This window comes from Rhinolophus hipposideros, assembly GCF_964194185.1.
Source record: "Rhinolophus hipposideros genome assembly, chromosome: 12".
In the NCBI taxonomy this organism is placed as follows: domain Eukaryota; kingdom Metazoa; phylum Chordata; class Mammalia; order Chiroptera; family Rhinolophidae; genus Rhinolophus; species Rhinolophus hipposideros.
The window spans coordinates 59681210-59691239 of NC_138058.1; the positions used below are offsets into that span (position 1 = coordinate 59681210).

The window sequence follows — 10030 nt, forward strand, 5'->3', positions numbered from 1 at the left end:
TGCTTGCCAATAATCAGTTGTGTTTTTTCTCAAACCTGAGTTTACCAATTGTACTTTTATTGCAATTACATACAGTCACCTGGCTGTCAGGTGGGAGTAGAAGTCCAGGTTCCCTACGGAGCCCTTGCTAGACATATGGGAAGTTCAGGCTCTCCACTAGGCCTCTGCTGACACATTCTGGCCAGGAGGGGAAGGGGTGCTCCTTACGTCGCCTCCAGTGACACTGGGGGTAGGTCTCTACTTTCTGACTCAATGGATTGCCTATTCTGAACAGTTCATATAAATGGAATCATACAATGTGTGGTCCTTTGGGATCGGCTTCTTTCACTTAGAATAATGTTTTCAAGGTTCATCCATGTTGTACCATGAATCAGTACTTCATTCCTTTTTATTGCTGAATAATATTCCATTTTGTGGATATACAATATTTTGTTTATCCACTCAACGATTGATGAATATTTGGGTTGTTATCACTTTTTGGCTATTACTATGTTTCCCCAAAAATAAAACCTAGCCGGACAATCAGCTCTAATGCATCTTTTGGAGCAAAAATTAACATAAGACCTGGTATTATATTTATATTATATTATATTATATTATATTATATTATATTATATTATATTATATTATAAGACCTAGTCTTATAGTAAAATAAGACCGGGTCTCATATTAATTTTTGCTCCAAAAGACACATTAGAGCTGATTGTCCAGCCAGGTCTTATTTTTAGGGAAACAGGATATGAATAATGTTGCAATGAATGTTTATATACAAACTTTTATGTGGATATGTTTCCGTTTCTCTTGGTTATAGACCTAGGAGTGGAATTGCTGGGGCATGTGTCATGTGATAACTCTGTGTTTAACCTCTTCTGCATCAGGAACTCACTTCGTAACCCCTACTGCCCCAAAACCATAAGGCTCTGCTGCATCCTTGCCAGCAAAATGGATGTTTTGCCCAAAGCCCATTTCCTCCTGTGGTCCATTTCTGATTTGGAGACTGGCATGGGTATAATTGATTGGTGGAGTTTCAGAGGAGGCTGGATAGTGAGTTTCCCCACAAATATGAGGAGGGTTCCAAAGGAGCTGGCCAACCAGAAAACATGACAAAGGTCCAATATAGTGTCTATCAATAGGAGATTGGCTAATATGTTATGGCACATCCATGCTTTAGAATACTATGCAGCCCTTGAACAGAATAAGATAGCTTAAAAAGTAACGATGGCAGAAGATATCCAATATATTATTAATATGCATCTGTTCTACCATTTGTAGTTTAAAAGGAGCTGTACATATTTATATATTTGTCCATGTATTCAAACGTCGGGAAGGATACACAAAAAACTGATAACAATGATTGCTTCTAGAGAAGGAAAAAGGGGACAGGATGGAAGGAGAGCTTATTGGACTGAATTCTGTGTATGCCACGTGAACATATAATTTATTCAAAATATTTAAAAATAAAAATGTCTGCCATACATACAAATTGTGGCTATTAAACATTTGGTAAATTGTATTCATTCTAGAATGTTTGGAAATAAAACCAAGAGTGGGTATTATCTACATTGTGATCAAAAGTAACAGCACAGATGCTTTTGATGCTAATGATATCTTAGGATCATCCAACCTCAACTTCTGGTCTAAAGGTTGCCCAGCTCACACCCACAACTGTGAAACAGCATCCATCTGTTCCACAAAATTGGCCTGCCTGGCTAGCACTTCCCCAAGCATCCAGTTCAGATCTCTAAAGCTGTCAGTGACATTGAGAACATAGAGAACTGTTAATAAAAATAACTATTCCATCCTAGGAAGCAAGAAACACTCACCCCACTCACCCCCCAACTCACACACACACACACACACACACACACACACACGCAGTCTGTAGGCGAGTTTCCATGACTCTTCCATAAGAAGTTGAGAAAGACCCATGTGATACTACCAGGCCACTGATGTTATAATAAAATAATTTTGTTTATTTGGGTAGCATAAGGTTCTGTAGCAGAGACTGGGCCTATTAAAACCTGCTGAGTGAGATTCAAAATTCTTTCAGCTGAATCATTTAGGATGCTTCCAGCAGAATAAACAGAATGCCTAACTAAAAGAGGTTCAAACGGGAGGACATTCATTACTTCACAAAACAAGAAGTATGGAGAAGAGAATTCCAGAGCTGTCTACTTCAGAAATTTAACAATGTCAGAGCTCTGGGTCAATTTCTCTGACTTTCACATGACTTTTTCTCCATGATCACAAAATGACTTCTGCTGTTCCCAGCACCACATCTTCCATGAGATTATTTCAGGCAGGAAGCATGAAAGACTTCCCACATTGGTCTCTGCGTGTTTTTAACCAGGGACAAAAATATCTCCTAGAAGCCCCCAGAAGATTTCTCCTCCAATGGAACTGTGTTATATGCCTACCCCCTAACCAATCACTGGCAAGGGGGAAAGGGATTACCATGTTTGGTTTAACCAATCATGGTTCATCCTCGGAACTTGGGGGATAGTGTTGCCTATTCGTTGTTTGTCTGATATTCATTTTTAACTAGGTGTTCTATATTTTTATTTGTTAAATCTGACAACCCTACTCGGTGACACCCCCATCTTTCTTAAGTCCATTGCCAGCCCACACTTAACAAACTCATAGTTCCATTAGCAAGAAGAAGGAGGTAGTGCCTAAAAGGAGTAATGAACATTCTGCCTCATTGCTACACAAGATTTCCTGTAGCTTTCAATAAGAAAGTCCTCGTTTGACTCTTCCCCATTTGACAGACAGCCATGTATTTGAGATGTGATGGTGAAGGTTGGAATAAATAGATTTGGCCATATTGGGCACCTGATCACCAGAGATGCTTTTAACTCTGGCAAAGTGGACATTGCTGCAATCTAATCCCTTCATTGACCTCAACTACATGGTCTACATGCTCCAGTATGATTCCACCCATGGCAAGTTCAATGGCAGTCAAGGCTGAGAACAGGAAGTTGGTCCTCACTGGAAAGTCCGTCTCCATCTTTTAGGAGTGAGATCCTGCTAATATCAAATGGAGTGATGTTGGTGCTGAATATATTGCGGAGTCCATTGGTGTCTTCACTACCTTGGAGAAGGCTGGAGCTCACTTGAAGAGTAGAGTCAAACGTTCATCTCTGCTGATGCCCCCATGTTTGTGATGGGCATGAATCATGAGACGTATGATAACTTCCTCAAGATCGTCAGCAATGCCTCTTGGCACCGCCAACTGCTTCGCTCCCCTGGCCAAAGTCATCCGTGATAACTGGCATCATGGAGGGACTCATGACCACAGACGACCATGCCATCACTGCCATCCAGAAGACTGTGACGGCCCCTCTGAGAAGCTGTGGCATGATGGCTGAGGGGCTGCTCAGAACATCATTCCTGCTTCTACTGGTACTGACAATGCTGTGGGCAAGGTCATCCCTGAGCTGAATGGAAGCTCACTGGCATACCTTTCTTCATCCCCACCCACAATGCGTTAGTCATGGATTTGAAATGCCATCTTGAGAAAGCTGCCAAATACGATGGTATCAAGAATGTGGTGAAGCAGGCATCAAAGGGCTCCCTCAAGGGCACCCTGGGCTACACTGAGGACCAAATCGTCTCCTGCCACTTTCACAGTTACACCAACTCTTCCACCTTCGATGCTGAGGCTGGTATTGCCCTCAATGACCACTCTGTCAAGCTCATTTCCTGTGATGACAATGAATTTGTCTACAGCAACAGGATGGTGGACCTTATGGTTCAGATGGCCTCCAAGGAGTAAGAGTTCCTGGGCCACCAGCCCCAGCGAGAACGCAAAAGGAAGAAAGAGGCCCTCAGCTACTGGGGAATCCTTGCCCCAGCCCGACCAGTCCTCAATGCAGTTTCCATATTAAACCCCTTGAAGGAGAGGGGCTTAGGGAGTCCTATCTTGTCATGTGCCATCAATAAAGTACACTACCCCCTCCCCGCCAAAAAAGAAAATCTGGTTTACATGGCTTGGAAGGTCATAGTTTTATAAAATAAAACCTAAATTTTCAGGATCAGGTGGCAAAGATGAACAGTGAAAGAATTGTTAAAAATAAGGTGTGTGTCGGACATGTTACAACCTGCAATTTACATTTGTGTGACCTAAAGTTTTAAAAACCACCACCTAGTGTTCTAGCTTTACTGTGACATTTAAAGAAGAAGGAAACTCCAGGCGCACTGCTTCCTGAGACCCTGGAGTTTTTTCTGGCTGTGAAAGATTTGAGGGTTACTGCCTTTTCAAAGACCACTTGGGATTGAAGATCAAGGTGCAGTAGAAATGATGAGAGAGAACAGGAATGATTCCTTTGGGAGTCAGTGTTGTTTCAACACTATTTTTATGCATTTATGTAATGGGATGATTATAATGTAAGTAATGAAAAGGCATTTCTGGGTCCTGATTATAAGTGTGACTACTGGGATTCTGCTCATAGATAGACACAGACCCACAGCTCCTTTGCCAAGTCACTGGCCAACCACTAATAGTGGGTTGCCCCAGCTACCACAGCGCTGTAGAAGACCACTGGTTTGTCCGACCCCCAGAAACTGTGGCCCACAGCCCAGGAAGCTGTTGGAAATTCTGGCTGCCAGACTAGAAAACCATGTGACAACTCTTTCAAGTGTGTCCCCTCTGGGAGACAAAAATCCGATGGATTGCATGGAGATACTTACTGGGATCCCATCTGGGAAACATCTATGTTCTCTGAGGTTGATCAGAGATAAATTTTATACACACACACATGTGTGTGTGTTCATGAGAAAATACTATCCACTTCCTATATTTATGTTGTAGACTTGATTAAAGAAGAGCTTGTGTAAGTAAATATGAAACACTGAATATGTATTTATCTGTTCTCTGTCAAATCCTCACTGTAATAACAGTAAAGAAATAAAAAGACCATAAAGTCATAGCGTTAAAGAGGGAGAAATGATGACAGGATCAAGAGATGTCAACACAATTTTGGAAAATAAAAGCAGATGGAGGAGTGGTAACTGATGGGCAGAACGGAGAGGTTTACACCTAAGGGAGCTCGGGGGGGAGGGGTGCTGCAGGCGGAGCAGGGGAGTGAGGGGGCATACCAATAAAGCGAAAGCCCATTGGCCCAGCAGAACACAGGAAAGGGGCAGAAACTGAAGGCGCAGTGTATCTCTGGCAATCACAGATGGGTTCTTCATCCCTATGCTTTTGTCTTTTCCAGGATGGTACATAAACGGAATTGTACAGTATGTAGTTTTTTGAAACTGGCTTCTTTCATTTAGCATAAAGCATTTGAGAATCATCTGTGTTGTTGTAGTAGCATATGACTTTTTTCCTTGTAATTGCTAACTAGTGATCCATTTTACAGATGGGCCACAATTTGTTGGATTGTTTCCAAGTGGTTTTTCAGGTTTTCTGTGAGCATAGGTTATTTCACTTAGGCAAATACCTAGGAGTGAAATTCCTGGGTCATGTGTATAAGTCTGTAAGAAACTTCCAAACTGTTTTCCAGAGTGGCTGCACTATTTTGCACTCTTTTCCCCCCCCTTGTCCTGCCTCCCCCTCCATCCCCACTCCGGTACAACTCCCTGGCCCATGCTGGTTATGAGCCTTGCGCTCCCCCACCCCCACCCCGCCCCCACCCCAGCCCTCCTTGAGGCAGGCGGTCGCTGGTCATCGGTTGGCTGCTCACAGCAGCTCCAGGCAGCTCTCACCTGCTGCCGGCCACTCATGTTGGCCACTCACGCAGGCTGCAGGCCACCGGCCGCTCATGGCAGCACACGGTAGCCTGTGGCAGCACCTCACGCCAACTTCCACTGCTCCAGCTCCTGGGACAGCTTCTGGGACAGCTGCTGTTCACAATCTTAGCTATAAAGGGCGCCGCTCACTGGCCCACATGGGAATCAAATCAGCGTCCTGCGCTCGGCGGCGTTAGGAGAGCTGTGCTCCAACCACCTGAGCCAACAGGCAGCTGGGCCACCCTTATTTTGCACTCTTAGCAATACATGAAAGTCCTGGTTCCTCCACATTCTTGGCAGCACTTACTATTGTCATTTATGTTTTGTTTTATTTATTTTTAAAAAAATGGTAGCCATTCTAGCAGATATGTGATGGAATGTTACTGTGTTTTTCGAAGTATAAAATTTAGTGAGTTTTAGTATATTCACAAAGTTGTGCAACCATCACCACTATTTGATTCCATAACATTTCTATGATGTCCTGATATAGACTGAATTGCTCCCCAAATTCATATGTTGAAGCTTCCTAACCCCCAATGTATTTGGAGCTGGGGCCTTTGGGAGGTAATCAGACAGAGATAAGATTGGGAGGGTTGGGGCCCTCATGATGGGAGTAGCGCCCTGATAAGGAGAGGGAGAAAGATAAGCTTTCTCATTGCTCACACACCAAGAAAAGGCTATGTAAACACACAGAAACATGGTGGCTGTCTAGAAGCCAAGAGAAGAGGCCTCAGAGTGAAACCTACCTTGCCTGCACGTTGATCTTAGACTTCCCAGCCTGCAGAAGTGGGAGAAATAAATTTCTGCTGTAATGGCAGCCACAGCTGACTAAGAAACCCCACAAGAGTAACCCTGCACCTCCCAATCCCCTCAACCCCCATCCTCTGACAATAACTAATCTACGTTTTATCTCTATGGATCTCTCTATTCTGGACAATTATATAAATGGAATCATATCATACAATATGTGGCCTTTTGTGTCTGACGTCTTTCACTTAGCATAATGCTTTCAAGGTTCAACCATGTTGTAAAATACATTGATAGTTCATTCTTTTTATGGCTTCATGATATACCATTGTGTGGATATACTGTATTTTTCTTATCCATTCATCATTTGAATATTTAGGTTGTTTCTACTTTTTGGCTATTATGAATAATGCTGCTATAACTACTTGTGAACAAATTTTTGTGTGAACATATGTTTTCAGTTCTCTGGGAGTAGAATTCAGTTACCTAGGAGTAGAATTGCTGGATCATATAGTGCTGGATCATATAGTGACTGAAACCGTAGGCCAAACGAGTCCGGGGCTCGTGCTGCCTGCGCCGCTCAGCCCATAGATCAACGCAGGAGTTGGGTCATAGAATAAGCGTTTATTATCAGAATACCAGTGGGCTGAGAAGGCAGTGGGTTAACACCTCCAAAAACTGCCTTAACATTCTCAGACCAGCTTGGAGTTTTTAAGGGAAAATCTGGGCAGGCCTCCTGAGGTTACGTGATGGTTCCAGGGGTTCTGCATGGAGCCTTCCCTCTGGCCACGTGACTCTCTGGTGGAGTCAGCAACCCAGGAACAATGATGGGTTTAGCTTGGAAAGAATGCTAGACCATAGAGATTGTGATCAATAAGCCTAAGGGGATTAATCATAAGTTTCAGGGTAATTTTCTAAAACCGGGAACTGGCTGGGAAAGGGGACAGCCTAAGCTCACGCCACAGGGGGTTGATCTATAGTTAAGCTATAGGTAGGTCAAGGAAAGGTGAGGCCGGGGATGTGGAGAGGCCTCTTCTGTGGGGGTGCCAACCAAAGCCTGCTTCAACTCTATGTCTAACTTTTTGAAGAATTGCCAAACTGTTCCATAGCAGCTGTGAGGTTTTACATCCCCATCAGTGGTGTATGGGAGTTTCAATTTCCCCGCATCCTCACTGACACTTACTATTGTCTGTATTTTTTATTATAGCCATCTCAGCGGATGGAAGTGGTATGTAATTGTGGTTCTGATGTGCAATTTCCTAACAACTAATGATCCTGAGAATTTTTTAATGTACTTATTTACCATCCACGCAGCACCTTTGGTGAAGTGTCTGTTCAAATCTTTCCCATTTATTACATTGGTTTGTTTTCTTTTCATTGAGTTTGAGAGTTCTTTATGTATCTTGGATACAAGTCCTTTATGTGATTTGCAAATATTTTCTTCACATCTGTTAATTGTCTTTCTATTCTGTCAAGAGTATCCTTCACAAAGTAAAAGTTTTAAATTTTGATGAAATCCAATTTGTCAATTTTTTCTTTTATAGATTGTGCTTTTGGTGTTATTTCTTAGAACTTTTTGCTTAACTCCAGGTCACAAAGATTTCCTCCTGTGTTTTCTTATTAAGTTTTTATAGTTTTAGATTTTACATTTAAATTTAGGCTACATTTTGAGTTAGATTTGTATAAGACATAGAGTATGGGTGGAGACTCATTTTTTTTGTAAATGTATGTCCTGTTATTCTACCACCGTTTGTAGAAAAGACTATCATTTCTCCATTGAATTGACTTTGCACTTTGGTCAAAAATCAACTGTGGACTCTCTATTTCTGGACTCTCTGTTCTGTTCCATTGACCTATGTATCTGTCCTTTAGCCTAATACCACATTGGTTCTGGTTTTGATATTAGAGTAATTGCAATGGGCTGAATGTTTGTTTTTCCCCAAATTCATTTGTTGAAATCCTAACCCCCAATGTGATGGCATTAGGAGGTAGGGCCTTTGAGAGGTAATTAGGTCATGAGGGTGAAGCCTTCATGAATGAGGTTAGTGCCCTTACAAAAGGGATCCCAAACAGCTCTCTTGCACGATTTCTACCATGTGAGAACACAAGGAAAAGATGACAGTCTGCAGTCCAGAAGAGGGTCTTCACTAAAACCCGGCCGTCCTAGATCTTGGACTACCAGCCTCCAGAACTGTGAGAAATAAATTTCTGTTGTTTCTAAATCACCCAGTCTGTGGCACTTCATTATAGCAGCCTGACCTTACTAAGACAGAAACTTTGGTCTCAGAAATAGTTTGGGATGTGTTCTCTTCTGTTTTCTGGAAGAGATTATGTCAAATAGGTACTATTTCTTACTTGAATATTTGGTAGAATTTTTCCAGTTAAATCATCTAGGCCTGGAGTTTTCTTTGTTGGAAGGCTTTTCAAAATGAACTTAATTTCTCCTATCATATGAATTGATTACTTTAAATACCTCATATAAGTGGAATCGTACAGTACTTGTCTTTTTGTGACTGACTTATTTCACTAAGTTTAATGTCCTGAAGCTTCATCCATGTTGTAACACGTAGAATATCCTTCCTTTTTAAAGCGGAATAATAGTCCATTGTATGTATATACCATATTTTGCTTATCCATTCGTCAGCGATGGACACTGGGGTTTGCATCCACATTTTAGCTTTTTCAAATCAACTGATTGTGTGGCTTCTCATGCCCAGGCAGCATAGTTTGAATGATAGAAAGGATGCCAAATTCTGGTGCTGTTAATGTTTAGTGATAGCATTTCACTTTAATCTCCACCCCCTGCCCTGCCTCTCAGGTAGTCCACAACCACTGTGTTCAAATATTTCACATGAAATGCACTCATTGTCATTCTGTTTTGCCAGGAGGATTCCCATTCAGCAGAGTGTTTGAAAAATGTGTCGTAACGTCCTGTACAAAGGCTGCCAAACACCCTTTGCACCATATTATTTTTTCTGGTACTTTAGATACTAGTTAATCACCCTTTTTATGTAAAAAAAAGTTCCCTGCCGATTAGTTTCCTCTAAAATAGACAGTCATGCCAGGATACAGACACACACAAATTATTTTTGCAGTTGTACAGACAGGACTCAGAAGTCATAAGGGTGCATTTCAAAAGTTTGGGATACTTTTTTTTAAAGCAGTATTTTGTTTTTATCATATGTAATGATTTGCCTTTTATTATGCATATTGCTGCTCTGTGGCACGACTATCTTTGCTTGCTTTTGCTTCCTAAACTGAGTAGTTGTTCAGGATGGGATCTGAGCTGTGATCTAAGCTGTGAAAATTGACCTTTGGTGCCATATCCAACATTGAAATAAGAATGCACCTCGATCACATTCTTACCGCCTTTCATTTCATCCTTCTGTGGCTTGAGGCAACAGGAACAAATATAAAGGTATTCCCCTGTTGCCTGTTTGTAAACTCCCTTCAGACAAAGACGGCACAAGAAAGAAAAACTACAGACCAGCAATAATAACAGGCATTATCTCCCCTAACAAGATGTCTGGGAGCTAGGCGGCCCAAGGTC

The 10030-nt window shown here is 42.0% G+C and overlaps 1 pseudogene across 1 annotated transcript; it reads left to right on the forward strand.

Moving 5' to 3' along the window:
* The first annotated feature begins 2790 nt into the window (after positions 1 to 2790).
* On the forward strand, positions 2791 to 3775 carry LOC308505967 (glyceraldehyde-3-phosphate dehydrogenase-like; annotated as a pseudogene). Its single transcript has one exon. The product of its transcript is annotated as a glyceraldehyde-3-phosphate dehydrogenase-like (transcript).
* Positions 3776 to 10030: the final 6255 nt, after the last annotated feature.